The 24,256-nt window shown below is 45.0% G+C and overlaps 1 long non-coding RNA gene across 1 annotated transcript; it reads right to left on the bottom strand.

The window, feature by feature from the left end:
- Positions 1-221: 221 nt before the first annotated feature.
- On the bottom strand, positions 222-4,598 carry LOC147975680 (uncharacterized). The gene is made up of 3 exons (XR_015601013.1): positions 3,573-4,598; positions 2,698-2,805; positions 222-496 (listed from the first exon to the last, which is right to left on the bottom strand). It is a non-coding gene; the product is annotated as an uncharacterized LOC147975680 (long non-coding RNA).
- Positions 4,599-24,256: the final 19,658 nt, after the last annotated feature.

Raw genomic sequence — 24,256 nt, 5'->3', positions numbered from 1 at the left:
CAAATAATAAGGCTATATGCATGTTATGCAACAAACAAATGTAGCAACCAATGCAACAAACAAGTCAGACTCTATACTACCGATTTTTACCGCCCGTGCTAACTAGGGCGTCCTATAGCCAGACCTGCTCTGATACCAAGCTCTATGGCACCCCAGCTTAGAGAGACCAGAACGCCCTGTATTCAAGCCCAGAGATCAAGGTGAAGTCTTCTGGAATACGACACTGCTCGACATAGAATAAATCAGCTCTTATTACAAAGAATACTGGTACAAGGGTCTGATGTTATAAAGGATCACATCAACACGGTGACACTACGCCTGCTATGGTATCTCTATGCTAGCAGCGGGACAACTCGTAGCAGCGGAAAACTTCTAGCAGGAGAACGACGACGACGGTGGTGGACTCCACTCCATACGGACTCTGGATGGGACACGATCTAGCTTGCACAATTAGTAACCTGACAGGAATTCAATCAATCATGGCATCACCTGAAATCTGTTATGACACGCCAGGTCAGTACATTGAATGTACTTGCAAACTCACAACAAGCAAAAGCATCAAGGCAAGACAACAACATAGCATTTAACAGGTTATTAATTAGCAACTACTATGATGCCAAAGCAACTACTAAAAATGATATGAAATTACTACAATGTTGATAAACCAACATCTCAAATCTCAATAACCATCTCAATCTTGGCTATCCGGCCAAGCAATATACCATCTCGATCACCTCGTGATCCACCTGATTACCTCGTGATCAAAACATCCACATGATCACCTCGTGATCAAAACATCCACATGATCACCTCGTGACCACAGCACAACTGAATGATCATCCTCAAGATCATCTTCAACATCATCATCAGCATCCTGCCAAACTGTTACTGCTCACAATATCAACATATAAATGACCTATAAGTCATTCTGTCATGTGTGTCTTGATCGAACGGTGTGACCTAGTGCGAACTTGTGCCCATGACCGAGGACGCGGCTATCGATAAATTAAAAACACACACTGCAGAGGTTAGTATATTGTACCCACACTATGGAACCCATGGCCTCGCACTCCCATTCGGGTGGAACAACAGCGTTCCGACAAAACCGATCTACCGCCATGACTGTGACACCCACAATGCGGCTATATCTCCCACGTGTCAGGGCATGACTTAGAGGCATAGCTGCATGGTAGGTTTGTCGCAAGAGGGGTAATCTTGACACAATCCCATGTACAGAATACGAATGGGATAAAGAGTTGGCTTACAATCGCCAGTTCAGACAAATACAAGTTAAACATACATCATCCAGAATATAATCAAGGTCCGACTACGGAACCAACATAAAAAGAAAGACGACCCCAAATGCTAGATCCCCGATCACCCCAACTGGGCTCCACTACTGATCAACTGGAAACAAAAAACAACACAACGAACACGATCTTCATCGAGCTCCCACTTGAGCTCGGTTGCGTCATCTGCAATGGTATGATCGGCACCTGCAACTATTTGGAAGTATCTATGAGTCACGAGGACTCAGCAATCTCACACCCGTGAGATCAAGACTATTTAAGCTTATGTGTAGGAAAAGGGTAGTGAGGTGGAGCTGCAGCAAGCACTAAGCATATATGGTGGCTAACATACACAAATAAGAGCGGGAAGAGAAGCAATGCAATGGTCGTGAACTAGAAGTGATACTGAAACTACTTACGCACAAACATAACCCAAGAACCGTGTTCACTTCCTGGACTCCGCCGGAAAGAGACCATCACGGCTACACACACGCTTGATGCATTTTAATTAAGTTAAGTCTCAAGTTCTCTAAAACCGGATATTAACAAATTTCCATCTTCCTATAACCGCGGGCATGGCTTTCGAAAGTTCAAACCCCTCCAGGGGTGTCCGAACTTAGCCCATCACAAGCTCTCACGGTCAACGAAGGATATTCCTTCTCCTGGGAAGACCCGATCAGGCTCGGAATCCCGGTTACAAGACATTTCCACAATGGTAAAACAAGACCAGCAAGACCACCCGATGCGCCGACATCCCTATAGGAGCTGCACATATCTCGTTCTCAAGGCAACACCGGATGAGCGCTCCGTACAACTAAAACCAGCCCTCAAGTTTCCCTGAGGTGGCGCTGCAAAGGACTGTAGATTGGACCAACACTTAGACAAGCACTGGCCCGGGGGCTTAAAATAAAGATGACCCTCGGGAGCGTGACTCCCAAGGGAAAGGTAGGTTGGGCCTTGCTGGAGGAGTTTTATTCAAAGCGAACTGTCAAGGGGTCCCCACAACACCCAATCGTGTAAGGAACGCAAAATCAAGGAACATAACACCGGTATGACGGAAACTAGGGTGGCAAGAGTGGAATGAAACACCAGGCATAAGGCCGAGCCTTCCACCCTTTACCAAGTATATAGATGCATTAATTAAAATAAGAGATATTTTGATATCCCAACATAACCATGTTCCAACATGGAACAAACTTCATCTTCACCTGCAACTAACAACGCTATAAGAGAGGCTGAGGAAAGCGGTAACATAGCCAAACAACGGTTTGCTAGGAAGGTGGGTTAGAGGCTTGACATGGCAATATGGGAGGCATGATAAAGCAAGTGGTAGGTATCGCGGCATAGTAATAGAGCGAGCAACTAGCAAGCAAATATAGAAGTGATTTCGAGGGTATGGTCATCTTGCCTGAGATCCCGATAGGAAGAAGAACGAGTCCATGAAGAACACAAACAGACGTAGTCGAACGAATCCTCACAAACGCGACGTTATCGGAACCAACCCGAAGAAGCAACACTGGAAAGAAGCAAACAACATAGTAAACAACCATCACATAATCATGGCATGATGCACAACCAAGTATGATGCATGTCCGATTTAATGAAGCATGGCATGGCAAAGTGCACAAACAATCCTACAAATTAAGTGGAGCTCAATATGCAACTCTGTTGCATATTGACGAAACACCACGACAATTATTTAGTTCTCTCCCGTTTATGTACCCAACAATATTAAATGTTGATTAACATGGCAAGAGGTGAAGTATAATAAAACTACCTAACTAGGCAAGTTTAAATGAGGCCGGAACAACAAACAACAAGTCCGAAAAACCTCATGTGCAATATTTTAGGTTTGGTACTGTTCTGCCCTAAAGCATATTTAGAGTTGTTAAACATGAAAAGCAAGTACACCATGTTAAACTAGGCATTTTTCTACCCCATTTACATATAAAGTTTATTAAATTTGGAGCTACGGTTATTTAGGTATGAATTAAATCATTTTAACATGGAAATTAAGCAAATAAATGAAAACGACAGTTTAAACATTTCAAACATGCATGAAAGATGGATATTATGAAACTAGACAAGATTTTAAGCATTTTTCATATATAATGTTTTTACAAAAGATGCATGGTTGAGAAGTTATTAAATGCATGGAGCTTAGGGGGTTTTCCGCAAAACATGTCTTCTCTGGAATATAGATAAATACATAGGCAGGAAAAAAACATCAACGGGCTGAATCTGCCTGGCCTAACAGAGAGGAGGGCTGGCTTTGGTGCTCACATTGGGCCTCAGCCCGAAAGTGGAAGCGCAGCGACCCACTTGGATGAGTTGACCCCATAGTCAACTAATGTGAGCGCTTGCATCCGCGCCATTGCAGAGGCCGGCGACATGGAGGAAAGCAGAGTAGCTGCAGCTTGCAGGAGGCGACGCGTGACGGGGCTGGACGAATCTAGGCAGGTGGTGGTCCCAGACGACGGCGACGGAGCTTGGCAGAGCCGGTCATCCATGGCGGGCTAAGGCATGAAGTTGGGCGGCGGCTCCAAGTACTTGGCGGAAGAGCACGATGACAGTGGGGACGCAGTCAACGGAGGGGACACAGGGACTCCGGTGAGCGGCAGGATGGAGTAGAAGGGCGGATCCGGCGGGTGACGCGGCGGGGAGGTGGCCGGAGGACGCGGACCAGGGACCTTTGGTAGGGACGCGGGGAGATCGTCCATGGTGTCTCCTCCTATGAAGGTTAGAGGGAGTGATAGTGAGACAAGAGGGAGAAGGAGAGGAAAAAGGGACGGGTGGAGGGGAGCAAAGGGGTGGCCTAGTAGGTGGTCGTCGGAGGGCGAGGTCGCCGGCAGCAGGTCTCCGACGGCACGAGGCTGCAGGGAAGCTGGAGGACGACGGGTTCCTCCCGGTCCAGTGCTGCTCCAGCGACAAGGAGCACGGGGATGCCGAGCAACAAGGTGCAGGAGCTGGATCCGGCAAGGCTCGTTGCATCTGGGGCTAGAGGAGCTCGTGCTTGGTGATGGAGCGAGGCGGTCAAGCTGGTGCTCACGGGCGTCGTCTCACCGGCCGGCGCAGCAGGGCGGTGCTCGGGCGGACGGGGTTGCCTCTATCCAGATTGGGGCTGGTGGCGATGGGTGGAACTACGGGGATGCGGGAGGCTCTCTGGGCCATAGGATCTGAGATCTGGCGGTCGAGATTGAGTGGGGTTTGGCTGATGGATCTGGCCAAGTGGAGGCAAGGGACTGGGTGCGTGCGGATTGCGAGGAGAGAGCGGCGGTGGCTGGGGGCGGATGGGGAATTGGGGATGGGATAGATGGCCTAGGTTTTAGGGATTAGGCAAGAGGTCTATATATATATATATAGAAAAGGAGGGTTATATTTGGACCCTTCAATTAAATCGGACGTTCGAGAATAAATGGCTTAGGGGAGTTCAAATAAAAAAACGGAGATGTTTTGTAGATGTTTGGGGATGATCCGGACCCAACGGAGCTGACTGTCCGGGTTGGGTTCGGGACAAACTTTCGAACACGCACTCGAGGGTGGTTGTTGCACTGTGCAAGGAGGGGTTAGGTGGGTCTAGTGGGTTGCAGGAGGTCTATGTAGGAGGGTGTGGGCTGAGAGGAGGGAAGAGAGGGCAGCCCGACAACAATTTTCGGAGACCAAAAACGTCCGACGAAAAGACCGGCTATATTGCCGCTATAGTTATCCGTTTGGGCATCAAACGAACTCCGAATGCGATGAAACTTGGCAGGCGGCCTACCTACACTATAATAAGACCGCACGCCAACTTTCAACCCATTCCGAGAAAATTTTCCGGCCACTTATAAAATACTATTCCGGACGTGCCGCGGGCGCGTGCAAGTGTGTCTGGGCTCAGAACGGACAATGGAAAGAGCGAGGAGACCGGGACGGATGCAAGTTTTGAAAACGTGATGATGCAATGCACATGCTGACATGGCAAGAAGCGACACACAAGCAAATGACAAGGCAACAACAACAAATAACTGGAAGACACCTGGCGCAACGGTCTCAGGGCGTCACAACTCTCCATCACTACAAGAGGATCTCGTCCCGAGATCTAGGATGGCACCGGGGAAAACGGAAGAGGATGAGGTAAAATAAAGTTGCTTCTTTGACAAATAAGTGAAACCAAAGAACCTTGCGAAGTTGAACAAATTGAAAGAAAGAATACAACAAAGATGAACAAAGTTAAAACAGTCCGTTAGAAAAGAGGAACAAGGAACATTACTAGAGCCTTGTAGGTTGAAAGACATAAGAAAAGGGTTTCAATGGACAAGAAGTACAAGGAAGCACTCTGGTTGAAACGAGATGTTCAAGGAACGATAAAAAATCAATTACGACAACACTCCGGTTGGAAAAGGAAGGCAAAACTAGATAAGATGAGAAAACTTGAGTAGAGGGCACGACACTCCGGTTGAATGGATAGACAAAGGAAAGTGCATGATCTTGGCAAAATAAGATGATAGGACAAAGAGCGTGACATCACCATGCCTCCGGAACAAATGAATGGAAAACTAGATGGTTGGAAAGAAAAGAACGGAGAAGAATGACAACATGTCCGGCTGAAAAAGCTACGGCAAAGGACTCTTTGCCGTCTGCTGGCAGAAAACAAAGACGCAAAGGCCTTTTCTGTCTGCTGCCAGATGGCAAAGAGCCTGGACGGCACAAGTGGAAGCTTAGCTCCGTTAAGGGCTTAATGGCGTTATTTGCCATCTGGTGGAAGATGGCAAAGACCTTTGGATCTTTGTCGTCTGCTAGCAGATAGCAAAGTGCCCATATAGGCCAGGCCAGGTAGCTGCCATGTGGCATGCTATGCTGTCTGCTGGCAGATGGCAAAGATGCAAAGGTTGGCAAAGCTTCCAAATAAGCTAGCCCAATGCACCCCAGGTTGCACACGTAGCTCTTTGACGTCTGCCAAAAGACGGCAAAGTGCCTGTATAGCCCCTGTTTTTTTTTCTGATTTTTTATTAAATTAATTCAATTTGACAGAATTTCATATATATATATATATATATATACATATACACACATTTGAAAATATTTCAACAAGCATACCAACAATAAGTTTCCACTCAACATATCCAACATACAAGTTCCCAACAATATATGCAATGGTTTCCAACAACATATCCATACATACATATCCAAAAAAAGTTTCTAACAAGTTTGCACAAACAAACAGGAAGCACAAGGAGAAGAGTACACTCCATCAATGCAAGCTTCCTCATCTAAAGCAAATTTGCGAATTGGGAAAGATGAAAGTTAGAAGAGGAAGAATAAGAAGAAGACAAGCTAGAAGAAAAAGAAGAAGAAGAACTTATCTTATCTTTCTTTTTCTCCTCTCCTCTTCTTTATCTTCTTCTTCTTCTAACTAAGGTAGGTAAAAATGCCATTTTTTAGCTAAGCTAGGTAAAAATGCTAAGTGTGTAGGTCATTTTAGAGCTAAGCTAGGTAAATAGGCTATTTTGGAGCTAATCTAGGTAAAATGGATCATATTGGAGCTAACCTAGATAAACATGGTCATTTTGGAGCTAACCTAGGTAAAATGGATCATATTGGAGCTAACCTCGGTAAACTTGGTCATTTTGGAGCTAACCTAGCTAATTATGCCATTTTTGAGTTAACTAAGCATATTATGCCATTTTTTGACATAAGTAAGCTAATTATAGGTCTTTATTGAGCTAACCCAAGTAACTAAGCATATTATAGCTAATTTAGCATTTTAGAGCTAACTTAGAGCCACCTTAGGTCATTTTGGAGCTAACTTAGGTAAAAATTTATCATTTTGGAGCTAATTAGGCTTATTATGTCATTTTTGAGGAAAATAAGCTAATCATATGACATATATGAGGTTACCAAGATTGTTATGCCATTTGAAACCTAAGTAAGCTAATTATGCCATTTTTGCATAAGTAACCTAAGTGCTTGTCATTATTGAGAAAACCTAGGTAACTAAGCATATTAGAGATAACTTAGCATATTAGAGCTAACTTAGGTCATTTTGGAGGAAACGAAGCTAAGTATAGATCATTTTGGAGCTAAGTAAGCTAATTATGTCATTTTGGAGGAAGATAAGCTAAGTCTAGGTCATTATGGTAAGCATTTTGGAGGAAATAAAGCTAAGTCTAGGTCTTTATGCATTGCGTAAGCAAAACACTTGGGAAAACTTACCATCATGACGGAGGTGACGGACCGGTCGGGTTTGCGCCAGTGCCAGACGGAGAAGGACCAGTCGGGGTTGCGCCAGTGCGAGAGGGAGAAGGGTCGGTCGATGCTTGTTGGGAGGCATGCTGCACCAAAGATCATTTGCAATGTCTCCTTAGCATGATGCAACTGAAATGTGAATACTAGTAACTAATGATCATTCAAATGAAACTCATCGTGTCCGCTTTACCAATCTGGGGCATCAGCGGAGTGGTCTGGCCATTTTTCTCGCACACGGACTGCACATTTTGTTTTCACGAGTCAGTCATATTAGTTAATAATGAAACGAACATTGATAACCCACAAGTATAGGGGATCGCAACATTTTTTGAGGGTGGAGTATTCAACCCAAATTTATTGATTCGACACAAGGGGAGCCAAAGAATATTCTCAAGTATTAGCAGATGAGTTGTCAATTCAACCACACCTGGAAACTTAATATCTGCAGCAAAGTATTTAGTAGCAAAGTAATATGATAGTAGTGGTAACGATAGTAAAAGGTAATGGTAACAAAAGTAGTGTTTTTTGTATTTTGTAGTGATGATAGCAATAGAAACGGAAAAGTAAATAAGCGGAGAACAATATATGGAAAGCTCGTAGGCAATGGATCAGTGATGGAGAATTATGCCGGATGTGGTTCATCATGTAATAGTCATAACCTAGGGTGACAAAGAACTAGCTCCAATTCATCAATGTACTGTAGGCATGTATTCCGAATATAGTCATACATGCTTATGGAAAAGAACTTGCATGACATCTTTTTTCCTACCCTCCCGTGGCAGCGGGGTCCTAGCGGAAACTAAGGGATATTAGGGCATCCTTTTAATAGAGTACCAGACCAAAGCATTACCACATAGTGAATACACGAACTCCTCAAACTACGGTCATCACCGGAAGTGGTCCCGATTATTGTCACTTCGGGGTTGCCGGATCATAACACATAGTAGGTGACTATAGACTTGCAAGATAGGATCAAGAACTCTCATATATTTACGAAAACATAATAGGTTCAGATATGAAATCATGGCACTCGGGCCCTAGTGACAAGCATTAAGCATAGCAAAGTCATAACAACATCAATCTCAGAACATAGTGGATACTTGGGATCAAACCCTAACAAAACAACTCGATTACATGATAAATCTCATCCAACCCATCACCGTCCAGCAAGCCTACGATGGAATTACTCACGCACGGCGGTGAGCATCATGAAATTGGTGATGGAGGATGGTTGATGATGACAATGGCGACGGATTCCCCTCTCCGGAGCCCCGAATGGACTCCAGATACGTCCTCCCGAGAGCTTTTAGGGCTTGGCGGCGGCTCCGTATCATAAAACGCGATGAATACTTCTCTTTTATTTCTTTCTCCACGAAAGCAAATATATAGAGTTGGAGTTGAGGTCGGAGGAGTTCCAGGGGCCCACGAGGTAGGGGGCGCACCTAAGGGCGGCAGGCGCGCCCCCACCCTCGTGGCTAGGGTGTGGGCCCCCGGTCTTCATCTTTTGCAAGGATTTTTTATTTCCAAAAATATGTTCTGTGAAGTTTCAGGTCATTCTGAGAACTTTTGTTTATGCACATAAATAACACCATGGCAATTCTGCTGAAAACAGCGTCAGTCCGGGTTAGTTCCATTCAAATCATGAAAGTTAGAGTCCAAAACAAGGGCAAAAGTGTTTGGAGAAGTAGATATGACGGAGACGTATCAACTCCCCCAAGATTAAACCTTTGCTTGTCCTCAAGCAATTCAGTTGACAAACTGACAGTGATAAAGAAAACTTTTACAAACTCTGTTTGCTCTTGTTGTTGTAAATATGTAAAGCCAGCATTCATGTTTTGAGCAAAGATTATAAACTAACCATATTCACAATAACACTTAGGTCTCATGTTTACTCATATCAATGGCATAATCAACTAGCGAGCAATAATAATAAATCTCGGATGACAACACTTTCTCAAAACAATCATAATATGATATAACAAGATGATATCTCGCTAGCCCTTTCTGAGACCGAAAAACATAAATGCAGAGCACCTTTAAAGATCAAGGACTGACTAGACATTGTAATTCATGGTAAAAGAGATCCAGTCAAGTCATACTCAGTGTAAACCAACAGTAATGAATGCAAATGACAGCGGTGCTCTCCAACTGGTGCTTTTTAATAAGAGGATGATGACTCAACATGAAAGTAAATATATAGGCCCTTCGTAGAGGGAAGTAGGGATTTGTAGAGGTGCCAGAGCTCGGTTTTGAAATAGAGGCGAATAATATTTTGAGCGGTATACTTTCATTGTCAACATAACAACCAAGAGATGGTGATATCTTCCATGCTACACACATTATAGGCGATTCCCAAACAGAATGGTAAAGTTTATACTCCCCTCCACCAACAAGCATCAATCCATGGCTTGCTCGAAATAATGAGTACCTCCAACTAATAAGAGTCCCAGGGGGAGTTTTGTTTGCAATTATTTTGATTTGATTTGCATAAAGCATGGGATTGGGCATCCCGGTGACCAGCCATTTTCTCATGAGTGAGGAGCGGAGTCCACTCCTATTGAGAATAACCCGCCTAACATGGAAGATACGGACAACCCTAGTTGACACATGAGCTATTCGAGCATACAAAATAGGATATTTATTTGAAGGTTCGGAGTTTGGCACATACAAATTTACTTGGAACGGCAGGTAGATACCGTAAATAGGTAGGTATGGTGGACTCGTATGGAATAACTTTGGGGTTTATGGGATTGGATGCACAAGTAGTATTCCCGCTTAGTACAGATGAAGGCCAGAAAAATACTGGGAAGCGACCAGCTAGAGAGCGACAACAATCATGAACATGCATTAAAATTAATCAACACCGAATGCAAGCATGAGTAGGATATAATTCACCATGAACATAAATATCGTGAAGGCTATGTTGATTTTGTTTCAACTACATGCGTGAACATGTGCCAAGTCAAGTTACTTAAATCATTTAGAGGAGGATACCACCCTATCATACCACATCAAAACCATTTTAATAGCATGTTGGCACGCAAGGTAAACCATTATAAGCTCCTAGATAATCAAGCATGGCACAAGAAACTATGATCTCTAGTTGTCATTGCAAACATGTTTATTCACAATAGGCTGAATCAGGAACGATGAACTAATCATATTTACAAAAACAAGAGAGGTCGAGTTCATACCAGCTTTTCTCATCTCAGTCAGTCCATCATATATCGTCATAATTGCCTTTCACTTGCACGACCGAATGATGTGGATAATAATAATAGTGCGCGTGCATTGGACTAAGCTGGAATCTGCAAGCATTCAATAAACAGGAGAAGATAAGGCAATATGGGCTCTTTTGTCAGATCAACAATAATGCATATAGGAGTCACTTCAACAATTTAATCATGGTCTTCTCCTATTGACCCCCAAAGAAAAGAAAAGAAATAAAACTATTTACACGGGAAAGCTCCCAACAAGCAAAAGAAGAATAGGAAATCTTTTTGGGTTTTGTTTTTAATTACTACTACAAGCATGGAAATTAAAACGAGCTAAAAGCTACAACTAATTTTTTTGGTTTTTCTTAAGGTTTATTAAACACACAAGAAGAAAGCATAAAAAAGGAAATAAACTAGCATGGATGATACAATGAAAAAGTATGAGCACCGACATCTAGCAATGAGTGTGTGAACATGAATATAATGTCGGTGAGAAATACGTACTCCCCCAAGCTTAGGCTTTTGGCCAAAGTTGGTCTATGGACACGGTTGTCCTGGCGGATATCCATAGTAATAGTTCGGGTCGTACTACGATGTAGGAGTCATTGCATCATGGGCTACAACTTGGAGGCGAGCTATCTCAGCTCTCCTCTTATACTCTTCCGCCTCCTCTCTAGTTATAAAATATCTCCTTTTTGCCTGAAAGTGAAAGAAAGTAGAAGAAGGGAGAGCGACGTGATAGGTGCGTCGTCTCTCAAAGATTAGTCGGTACTGGAGGAACTGATCGTTCCTCTCAACAAACTAATGACGAACCATAGCCTCATCCAAATAAGCAGGAGGCAACTCAATATCATCTTCACGTACGGTTATACCAAGAAAATTAGCTATGCGAGTTGCATAATTCCACCAAAGAAATATCCATTAAATCTATTAAGATGCAACCTACGTGCAACAATGGCTCCCAAATTATAAGATTTATCTCCTAACACAGCACTCCTAAGAATACTGAGGTCAGGGACACACATGTGACATGCCTCATCTTTACCATTAATGCATCTACCTATGAAGAGAGCAAAATAATGTATAGCAGGAAAGTGAATGCTCCCTATGGTAGCTTGTGTTATATTTCTAGATTCCCCTGCAGTTATACTAGCAAGAAAATCTCTAAATTTAGACTTGCGAGGTTCCCTAACACTACCCCATTGTGGAAGTTTGCAAGCAGTAGTAAAATCCTCTAAGTCCATCGTATACGATTTTTCATAAAGATCAAATAGGACAGTTGGAGAATTGTGTGAAGATGAAAATTCAAACCTCCTCACAAAGGAACTAGTGAGATAGTGGTACTGGCGGCACTTTTCCCCCTCGAATCTCACAAGATCAGCGTTACGCAAATATGCGTTAAATTCTTCCTTAATTTACGCTCGATCCATAAAGTCCTCTGAAGGCCATTCATAGGGCCCCACTGGAGTGTCCCTTGGTGGCTCATCATCATCATCACGCATTGCAAGTCTGGGCTCTTGTTTCCTTGAAGAGCCACCTTGGTACATTTTCCTAAACATATTTCTTCCTCTCAAAAATTTCTGAAATTTTTAGTAACTTCAAATAAAAGTAAACCAAACTCAACAAAATTGATAGCAACTACTCCTACAAGTGCCTAGAGCCTATATCATGCATCAAAACTACTTGGAACCTTATAAATTTGACATGCAAGCTCAAGAACATGGTCACCTAGGCAGCATAAATTTGCAATGAATAAATTACTAGAACAAAAACTAATTGGACCAATGGAGGAGTCACATACCAAGGAACAATCCCCCCAAGAAGTATTGTGAGAGGTGCTTTGAGCAAGGAGATCGAAAATGGCAGCAAAATGAGCTTGGACTCGGGTTTGAACTGGATAATCGTGTTTGTGGGAGGAAGGAGTGTGTGGGTGCAGGAATAAGTGGAGTGTAACACCCCGGATATGATTTACCCAATATGTACTCCAACTCTTGCCGTTTCCGGCCTTAAGTTATTTTATTTTCTCGGGTTCGGGTTTTTTTCTCCGTGTGTTGTTGTCGTTGTCATGCATCTCATATCATGTCATCATGTGCATTGCATTTGCATACGTGTTCATCTCATGCATTTGAGCATTTTCCCCGTTGTCCGTTTTGCATTCCGGCGCTTCGTTCTCCTCCGGTGGCCAATTCTACCTTTCTTTCATGTGTGGGGATTAAACATTTCCGGATCGGACCGAGACTTGCCAAGCGGCCTTGGTTTACTACCGGTAGACCGTCTGTCAAGTTTCGTACCATTTGGACTTCGTTTGATACTCCAACGGTTAACCGAGGGACCGAAAAGGCCTCGTGTGTGTTGCAGCCCAACACCCCTCTAAGTTGGCCCAAAACCCACCAAAACCCTCTCCATCATCTAGAGCGTTCGAGGTCACTAAGGGACTTTTGTTAAGCTCTTTGAGTAGCTCCATGCCATGCTTTACTGTGCCATGTTCAGATCCTGTAGCATATAGTTTTCATGCTCCAAAGAGTGCTACCTAATCTGAAATTCCAGACAAGTGTTAATTTCACTAAGTCTGAAATCTGTTTACCAAATGCATTTTTGTCATGCTTGTTTGAACCTGTTAATGGATGATTTGGCCGTATCTCAGTGCTAGACTTTTGTTAAGCATCTTGAATGCATACCTGCCATGTATTTTTATGCCATGGTTGGGTGCTGTAGCATGTTCATCTTGTTGCATTTAGATGGCTACTTGTTGTAAATCGCAGAACGTGGTCATATTGGAATTGCTTGCCATTCCCAAACCGTAACTCCGATTCCGGCGTTCTTTATATCGTTTTCAAGCAATTTCATCTCATCTTTCCAGTGGCACACTTGGATTTCCAAGTTGAGGCCAGGTTCATGCATTCCCTGTCAAATATTGCATATGCATCACATATTGCATCCCACATAGCATACCATCTTTGCATCATATTGTCTGAGCTTTGCACGTGGTTGATTGTGTCCTTGTTGCTTGTTTTTCTTGTTTGGGTAGAGCCGGGAGACGAGTTCACTAACGAGGAGCCCGTTGAGTTTGCTTTCGAGGATCCAGTCAACTCTGACAACTTTGCAGGCAAGATGATCATACCCTCGAAATCACTACTATCTTTGCTTTGCTAGATGCACGCTCTTTTGCTATGCCATGGTACGATGCCTACCACTTGCTTATCATGCCTCCCAAATTTCCATGTCAAACCTCTATCCCACCATGTCCTAGCAAACCGTTGATTGGCTATGTTACCGCTTTGCTTAGCCCCTCTTATAGCGTTGCTAGTTGCAGGTGAAGATTGGAGACCGTTCCTTGTTGGAACATTATTTACTTGTTGGGATATCATTATATTGCCATGTTATCTTAATGCATCTATATACTTGGTAAAGGGTGGAAGGCTCGGCCTCTCGCCTAGTGTTTTGTTCCACTCTTGTCGCCCTAGTTTCCGTCATATCGGTGTTATGTTCCCGGATTTTGCGTTCCTTACGCGGTTGGGTTATAATGGGAACCCCTTGATAGTTCACCTTGATTAAAGCTTTTCCAGCAATGCCCAACCTTGGTATTACCATTTGCCACCTAGCCTCTTTTCCCTTGGGTTTCCGGAGCCCGAGGGTCATCTTATTTAAACCCCCCAGGGCCAGTGCTCCTCTGAGTGTTGGTCCAAACTAGAGTCCTGTGCAGCGCCCCCTCGGGGAAACTCGAGGTTTGGTTTTAGTTGTATGGAGAGCTCATCTGAGTGTGCCCTAAGAACGAGATATGTGCAGCTCCTATCGGGATTTGTCGGCACATTCGGGCGGTGTTGCTGGATTGGTTATTAACTTGTCGAAGTGTCTTGAAGAACCGATATACCGAGTCTGATCGGAACGTCTCGGGAGAAGGTCTATTCCTTCGTTGACTGTGAGAGCTTGTCATGGGCTAAGTTGGGACTCCCCTGCAGGGTTTTGAACTTTCGAAAGCCGTGCCCGCAGTTATGGGCAGATGGAAATTTGTTAATGTCCGGTTGTAGCTAACTTGAACCTTAACTTAATTAAAATGAATCAACAGTGTGAGTTACCGTGATGGTCTCTTCTCGGCGGAGTCCGGGAAGTGAACACGGTGTTGGAGTAATGCTTGCGCAGGTTGTTCTCTAGTTTCTCGTTCGCGCTTTGCCCTCTCTTCTCGCTCTCTTTTGCGAACATGATAGCCACCATATATGCTAGTCGCTTGCTGCATCTCCACATAATTACCTTGCCTTACCTTTAAGCTTAAATAGTGTTGATCACGAGGGTGCGAGATTGCTGAGTCCCTGTGGCTCACAGATTACTTCCAAACCAGATGCAGGGCCTGATGATTCCGCTCCAGATGGCGCGCTTGAGCTCAAGTGGGAGTTCGACGAGGACTCTCAACGATACTACGTGTCTTTCCCTGATGATCAGTAGTGGTGCCCAGTTGGGGTGATCAGGACCATGTCGCATGTTGGGTTATCTTTTATTTTGGCGCCGTAGTTGGGCCATGAGTGATTGAATGTTGTAATGCCATTTATGTACTTGATTGACGTGGCGAGTGTAAGCCAACTATGTACTCTCCCCTTTTATTAATTATATTACATGGGATGTTGTGAAGATTGCCTAACTTGCGACATTGCCTTCAACGCGATTATGCCTCTAAGTAGTGCCTCGACACGTGGGAGCTGTAGTCGCATCGAGGGTGTTACAAGTTGGTAATCAGAGCCTTCCCCGACCTTAGGAGCCCCCACTGATTGATCGTTTTTAGCGGCCGAGTTGTGTCTAGAAAAATGTTTTGAGTCATTTAGGAATTATATATCGGAGAGTTTAGGAATTATTTTTACTTCCCAGTCTCATCATCGCTCTGGTAAGGCATCCTGACGTAGAGTTTTGACTCTTCTCTTCTCAAATTTCACTAAAAAAAATTTTGAGGATCACGCGGGTATCTTGGAAACGTTCCGATGGTTTTGTGACGAGAACATTGTCTTGGTACCTCCTGTCAGGGGTTTTGTGGCAGTGTCCCGGGGAGTTGAGCTCCGAGGTGTTGTCGTCATAATTTTATCGTTGCAGTTCTGGAATACCTGAGTTTAGTACGCCGACATCGAAAATCTCTTTTATGCAGTTCGTTGGTGAGATAACCTCGACGCCACCCAGTACTAGGGCGGGAGTTCGGGAGTATTGCCATAACTTGTATAACGGATGCTTTTCGAAGGTTGAGGTAGATGGTTTCCGAAGTTTTTTTCTCGGTTATGTGTTGAAGGATGGATACAGCTGGATGTAGGAATTGCTAGATTTGGGTGAGATATTATGCTTCCCCTGTATCCCCAACACCTGATTGCATAACCGGAAAGGTTCGGGAGTTTCATAGGTGGGAATTCAAGTAGCTCTAGCTCGTCTTCCACGGATATTTGGTTTGAGATTGGGATTTCTTACCGAGTATTCGTTCTTGATCTGTACCTTGTTGATTCATTTCTCTACCTAAATTCTTAGTGGCTTCTCAATTTATGGATATGTGACCATTTCAAGAGGAATGCATTCATTCATTTTGTTCGGATGTGAAGACTTTATGTTGCAATTTTCATTCTGTTGGATTCAGCTTCATTCTATCTGTCAATGTGCTAACGGTGGTCAACCTCTTCAGGATGGCTCCCGCTAAGAGCACCAATCAGAATCAGAATCAAGATCCGCCACCACCTCCACCTCCTCCGGAGGCATGGCAAGCTGTGATGGCCGCAACCAATGCAAACACACAGTTGATCATGCAAATTCTTCAAGAGCGCAATCAAGCAAACCAAGGCAACCAAGGAAACAATCAGAATCACTTTGCTACACTCAACCAGTTCCTTGCTAACGGGCCAAAGACTTTCAACAATTGTGTTGAGGCAACCGATGCTGATGATTGGCTCGTGGATCTGTGCAAGCATTTCGAGTGCAGTAACGTCAGGCCTGAGGACTTCGTCAAGTTCGCATCCTGCCAACTCAAAGATCAAGCTGCAGAATGGTTCTAGCAGTACAAGGATTCCAGAGGTGGACGTGTTATTACCTGGGATCAATTCCGTCAAGATTTCAGAGCTCATCATATTCCTCAGAGCGTGGTTGAAAGCAAGCGTGAGGAATTCCGCAACCTGAAGCAAGGCTCTTTGTCTGTCTATGACTACAACAAGTTGTTTCAGAAGCTCGCCCGCTTTGCTAAGCAGGACGTCCCTGATGAGAAGAGCATGATATACCAGTTCAGGGGTGATCTCAAAGAAGAAATTCAGCTAGCTCTTGTTCTCTTTGAGCCCTTGAGGTACAATGAGTTCTACAACATGGCATTGAAGCAAGAGGCCGCTCAACTAAGGTGTGATGCATCCAAGAAGCGAGTCAGAGATGCTACTCCTTCTTCCTCTACTCAAGTGGCCAAGCAGCAGAAGTATTGGCTTCCTCCTCCTCCATTTCGTCAGCCGTATCAGAAGAGCAAAGGTGGCAGTGGATCTTCCCACCCACCCAACCCTGGCTTTCAGAACAAGACTTCGTCTCAAGCTCAAAGATCGAGTGCTCCGTATCACCGTCCGCTTTCAGAGGTCATGTGCAACAAGTGCCAATAGAAGGGTCACTATGCCAACAAGTGCTTCAACCAGAGGCGTCTCCCTCCTCCTCCTCCTCCTGTCAGATCGGCAAGTACAGCTGTGGTCAAGCATAACCCCAAGCACGCCAAGGTTAACTTGATGAATGCAGCTCAGGCAGAGGACTCGTCAGATGTCATCATGGGTAACCTTCCTGTTAACGATATCCCTGCAAAAGTTCTTTTTGACATTGGTGCATCGCATTGTTTCATTTCCAAACCTTTTGCATCGAAGTATGAGTGCGATTATCAGTATCTGCAAAATTGTTTGCAAATCGTGTCACCAGGCAAGCAAATGACAGCTAATTTCTGTGTCCCGGATATTACTATCACGTTGGGCGACTACAAATTTCTAGATTCTCCTATTGTTCTGGGTGACTCGGATATTGATCTTATTCTCGGAATGGATTGGCTTTCTAAGCACAAGGCGCATCTTGATTATGCAGCCAGGCAGATTCAATTGACTCATTCGTCTGAGGATGTAATTGTCTTTGCCGCTCGTGATGATACCATCCGTCTGTTTTCTCTCAATGAGAAGGGTGAACTGGATGCTATCTCGCAAATTCCAGTCGTTTGCGAATATCAAGACGTCTTTCCAGAAGAGCTTCCAGGAATGCCTCTGCACCGGCCAGTTGAATTCGTTATTGATCTTGAGCCTGGCATGGAACCAGTGTGCAAGCGTCCTTACAAGCTCGGACCTGAAGAGTTGAAGGAGCTGAAGAAGCAACTCGATGTTCAAGAGAGAATGGGTCTCATCCGGCCTAGTTCTTCTCCATGGGGTTGTGGTGTTCTTTTTGTGAAGAAGAAGGATGGAACGGACCGACTTTGTGTTGACTACCGTCCATTGAACAAGAAGACCATCAAGAACAAATACCCACTTCCCAACATCAACGAGCTATTCGAACAACTCAAAGGTGCCCAAGTATTCTCCAAGCTTGATCTCCGTGTGGGTTATCATCAGATTCGAATCCGTGAGCAAGATATTCCCAAGACGACTTTCAGAACAAGCTATGGTTCATACGAATAAACTGTCATGTCTTTTGGCCTCGTCAACGCTCCTCCGACTTTCTCTCGCATGATGAACTTCATCTTCAACGCCTACACCAATGACTTTGTTTTGGTCTATCTCGACGACATTCTGGTTTTCTCGAAGAACAAGGAAGAGCATGCCAAGCACTTGCGTTTGGTACTCGATAAGTTGAGGGAACACCAGTTCTACGCCAAGTTCTCCAAGTGCGAATTTTGGCTCGATGAGGTTCTTTATCTTGGTCGTATCATCTCTCCCAAGGGCATTGCGGTGAATCCTAAGAAGGTGTCTGCAATTGTGAATTGGGAACCACCTCAGAACGTGAAGCAACTCCGTAGCTTCCTCGGTCTCGCAAGCTACTGCCAAAGATTCGTTGAAAACTTTTCTAAGATCGCGAAGCCTCTCTCAAATCTTCTCCAGAAGCACGTCAAGTACGTTTGGTCTCCGGAGTGTGACATTGCTTTCAACACTTTGAAAGAGAAATTGATCACTGCTCCAGTTCTGACTCCGCCTGATGAATCCAAGCCGTACGAGGTCTTTTGTGATGCCTCTCTCCAAGGTCTTGGCGCAGTGTTGATGCAAGAGAAGAAAGTTGTGGCTTATACCTCTCTCCAGTTGAAGCCCAACGAGAAGAACTACCCCACTCATGATCTCGAGTTGGTGGCAGTTGTGCATGCTCTTTTGACTTGGAGACATCTCTTATTGGGAAGAAAAGTGGACATTTTCACTGACCACAAGAGTCTCAAGTACATCTTCACTCTGCCTAATCTCAACCTCAGGCAAACTCGATGGGTCAAAATGATTCATGAGTATAATCCGAGTATCGAGTATACTCCAGGCAAGGCCAATGTGATTGCTGACGCATTGAGCAGGAAGGCTTACTGCAACAGTCTGATTCTCAAGCCTTATCAACCCGAGCTTTGTGAAGCTTTCCGCAAACTTAATCTGCATGTTGTTCCTCAAGGTTTCCTCGCCAACCTTCAAGTCTCTCCTACCTTGGAAGACCAGATTCTCCAAGACCAGCTTCTTGATGCTATGGTGAAGAAGGTGAAGATTGGGATTGCCAACAGTCAACCCAAGTACAAGTGCTACCGCCTTGATGACAAGGATACTCTCTTCTTCGAGGATCGTATTGTTGTACCCAAAGGTGACCTTCGTAAAGTGATCAGGAACAAGGCTCACAATTCTCTCCTCTCCATCCACCCTGGGAGCACGAAGATGTATTAGCACCTCAAGCAGGCTTATTGGTGGACTCGAATGAAGCGCGAGATTGCTCAATTCGTGAATGAGTGTGATGTCTGCAGAAGAGTGAAGGAAGAACACCAAAGGTCAGCGGGTCTCCTCCAACCTCTTGCCATTCCAGAATGGAAGTTTGACCACATTGAGATGGACTTCGTGACTGGGTTTCCAAAGTCCAAGCGTGGCAATGATGCTATATTCATTGTCATCGACAAACTCACTAAACTGGCTCATTTCCTGCCTATCAAAGAGTCTATCACTGCAGCTCAATTGGCGGAACTCTATACCTCTCGGATTGTATCTCTGCACGGTATTCCTCAGGTGATCTCTTCAGACCGTGGCAGCATCTTTACCTCCAAGTTTTGGGATTCTTTTTAGAAGGCCATGGGCACCAACATCCGCTTCAGCACAGCTTTCCATCCTCAAACTAGCGGTCAAGTCGAGCATGTCAACCAGATTCTTGAAGATATGCTCAGGGCTTGTGTGATCTCCTTCGGCATGAAGTGGGAGGATTGTCTTCCTTATGCTGAATTCTCCTACAACAACAGTTTTCAAGCAAGTTCGGGCAAGGCCCCTTTTGAAATTCTGTATGGCAGGAAGTTCCATACCCCTCTTAACTGGTCTGAAGCCGGTGAACGTCAGCTTTTGGGAAAATACTTAATCACAGAGGCAGAGGAAATGTGCAAAGTCATTCGAGATAACCTCAAAGCAGACCAATCCCGCCAAAGGAGCTACTATGACAGTAAGCACCGTGATTTGGCTTTAGAGATCGGAGATCATGTTTACCTCCGTGTCTCTCCAATGAAAGGTACTCATCGCTTCGGTATCAAAGGGAAGCTTGCCCCTAGATACGTGGGACCTTTCAAGATTGTCAGCAAGAGAGGTGATCTCGCCTATCAACTCGAGCTTCCTTCAAACTTTGCAAATGTGCATGACATGTTTCATGCCTCTCAGCTCCGAAAGTGCTTTAAGACTCCTGACCACACCGTCAACTTCGAGGACATTGAGCTCCAAGAAGATATCTCTTATAGTGAGCACCCAGTGGCTATTCTTGAAGATACTGAACGCAAGACTCGCAACAAGTCAATCAAATTCCTCAAAGTCAAGTGGTCACACCATTCCGACCGTGAAGCTACCTGGGAACGTGAGGATCACCTCCGTTCTGAGTACCCGGCATTCTTTCAGTCCTAGATCTCGGAACGAGATCCTTTTGTAGTGGTGGAGTGTTGTAACACCCCGGATATGATTTACCCAATATGTACTCCAACTCTTGCCGTTTTCGGCCTTAAGTTATTTTATTTTCTCGGGTTCGGATTTTTGTCTCCGTGTGTTGTTGTCGTTGTCATGCATCTCATATCATGTCATCATGTGCATTGCATTTGCATACGTGTTCATCTCATGCATTAGAGCATTTTCCCCGTTGTCCGTTTTGCATTCCGGCGCTTCGTTCTCCTCCGGTGGCCAATTCTACCTTTCTTTCATGTGTGGGGATTAAACATTTCCGGATCGGACCGAGACTTGCCAAGCGGCCTTGGTTTACTACCGGTAGACCGTCTGTCAAGTTTCGTACCATTTGGACTTCGTTTGATACTCCAACGGTTAACCGAGGGACCGAAAAGGCCTCGTGTGTGTTGCAGCCCAACACCCCTCTAAGTTGGCACAAAACCCACCAAAACCCTCTCCATCATCTAGAGCGTTCGATCACGATCGCGTGGCCGAAAACCGCACCTCATTTGGACTCTCCTAGCTCCCCCTATGCCTATATATAGACCCCTCATTCCAAATCTCGGATCCCCTCCTCGAAACCCAAAAAAATCCCAGATCCGCCGCGCCGGACATTGTCCATCCGCGCAGGACACCCCACTGCCGACGGCCGCAGCCACTGGCAGAGCGCCACGTGGCCCGGCCACCTCCCACCACCGCCGGCCTGCTCGGGCCCGAGGCCAGCCCCCGCGACCCGCCTCTCCACCGCCGCCGCCCGCGGGAGACCGCCCTCGCCGCGCCGCCGCTCTCCCTCCTCGCCGACCGCCGTGCCTCGCCCCGCCGCCTCGCGTCTTCCTCCCTCCGCCGCCCGAGTCAACGGTGCCGGCCGCCGCCTCCGTCGCGCCACCCCGCGCCTGCCTCCATCCGGCGCCGGCCGCCGCCGCCGCGACCTGACCACGCGCCGCCCCGCCTCGCCAACGCCGGCGAGCTCGAGCTCCCTCCGGCCGCCCTCTGCTTTCGAACTCCGGCAAGATCAAGAGCTCTGGCGAGAGCTCCGACGTACCTCAGGAACCGTGTCCCCAGATCCAGATCCAAAATTCTAGGGTTGACCCCGTTTTCTTCCCAAGTCCCTAACATTTTTGCTCATGTTCATAGCATCATAACTTCGCATCCGTAGCTCCGTTTTGGGCATATAGCATATCAAAATGTTCTCCTCAGAGAGTACATCATTTCAACTCATTGCATCATTTTCATTTGAGTTCATCTTGATGCCCGAAATGCTGTTAGAAGAGTGCTATTTGAGATAATTGTCAGATCTGCTGCTCCAATTAGATATTTGTCATTTTTTGCCATGATTATTGTGTGCATGATATGCCCCTGAGCTCTTCATGAGTTTTGTTATATGTTTTTCCATCTATCCAGAGGTGCAACCCATGTATTTTTGTGATGTGTGTGGTGACTAGAAGAAGCTTGCAAAGTGGAGCATTCGTTAATGCTGATTTCAGGGACTTAGCATTTCCACTAAGTCCTTGACCTGTTTATCTCATATGGCCATTTGTTCATGTTGTTTCCTAGTGATCCGTGCCTCTTTTGAGGATGATCAGTAAGGATGTTTTGTTAATCTTGTAGTGGTCTATCCATCCATGTCTTTGTTTGCAATTATGGAGCACCCTAGCTTGAGTCAATCGAGCTCTACTTTTGCTATTTCGTGAATCTGGACAGATTGTCTACTTGTTAGCGATTTTGCCGAGGATGTTGTAGTTGATCCGTGCATGCTATGTTATTGTTCTTGCCATATCTAGCTTGCATTTTATGTATTCTTGATGGGTGTATTCTTAGCTTGTCATGACTTGCTCTGTAGTGAGTGCATCGAGCTCGTAAACATGCCTACTTGATATCTGTTTTCAGCATGCTCTAGTTTTCACAAAGTCTGAGAACTGATTATGTTTTTGCCATGTTCACATGCTTGCAAATGTATTTTTTTGATCCCTTTTGGCTCAAGGTCACTAAGGGACTTTTGTTAAGCTCTTTGAGTAGCTCCATGCCATGCTTTACTTTTCCATGTTTAGATCCTGTAGCATATAGTTTTCATGCTCCAAAGAGTGCTACCTAATCTGAAATTCCAGACAAGTGTTAATTTCACTAAGTCTGAAATCTGTTTACCAAATGCATTTTTGCCATGCTTGTTTGAACCTGTTAATGTATGATTTGGCCGTATCTCAGTGCTAGAATTTTGTTAAGAATCTTGAATTCATCCCTTCCATGTATTTTTATGCCATGGTTGGGTGCTGTAGCATGTTCATCTTGTTGCATTTAGATGGCTACTTGCTGTAAATCGCAGAACGTGGTCATATTTGAATTGCTTGCCATTCCCAAACCGTAACTCCGATTCCGGCGTTCTTTATATCGTTTTCAAGCGATTTCATATCATCTTTCCAGTGGCACACTTGGATTTCCAAGTTGAGGCCAGGTTCATGCATTCCCTGTCAAATCTTGCATATGCATCACATATTGCATCCCGCATAGCATACCATCTTTGCATCATATTGTTTGAGCTTTGCACGTGGTTGATTGTGTCCTTGTTGCTTGTTTGTCTTGTTTGGGTAGATCCGGGAGACGAGTTCGCTAACGAGGAGCCCGTTGAGTTTGCTTTCGAGGATCCAGTCAACTCTGACAACTTTGCAGGCAAGATGATCATACCCTCAAAATCACTACTATCTTTGCTTTGCTAGATGCACGCTCTTTTGCTATGCCATGCTACGATGCCTACCACTTGCTTATCATGCCTCCCAAATTGCCATGTCAAACCTCTATCCCACCATGTCCTAGCAAACCGTTGATTGGCTATGTTACCGCTTTGCTCAACCCCTCTTATAGCGTTGCTAGTTGCAGGTGAAGATTGGAGACCGTTCCTTGTTGGAACATTATTTACTTGTTGGGATATCATTATATTGCCATGTTATCTTAATACATCTATATACTTGGTAAAGGGTGGAAGGCTCAGCCTCTCGCCTAGTGTTTTGTTCCACTCTTGCCGCCCTAGTTTCCGTCATATCAGTGTTATGTTCCCGGATTTTGCGTTCCTTACACGGTTGGGTTATAATGGGAACCCCTTGATAGTTCACCTTGATTAAAGCTTTTCTAGCAATGCCCAACCTTGGTCTGACCATTTGCCACCTAGCCTCTTTTACCTTGGGTTTCCGGAGCCCGAGGGTCATCTTATTTAAACCCCCCAGGGCCAGTGCTCCTCTGAGTGTTGGTCTGAACTAGAGTCCTGTGCAGCGCCCCCTCGGGGAAACTCGAGGTTTGATTTTAGTTGTATGGAGAGCTCATCTGAGTGTGCCCTGAGAACGAGATATGTGCAGCTCCTATCGGGATTTGTCGGCACATTCGGGCGGTGTTGCTGGATTGGTTATGAACTTGTTGAAGTGTCTTCAAGAACTGAGAT

The sequence above is a fragment of the Triticum urartu genome, chromosome 4A, assembly GCF_056163025.1.
Source record: "Triticum urartu cultivar PI428250 chromosome 4A, HENAU_Tu73, whole genome shotgun sequence".
Lineage (NCBI taxonomy): Eukaryota > Viridiplantae > Streptophyta > Magnoliopsida > Poales > Poaceae > Triticum > Triticum urartu.
Note: the sequence above shows the minus strand (reverse complement) of the source record. Positions and strands in the feature narration are given on the sequence as shown.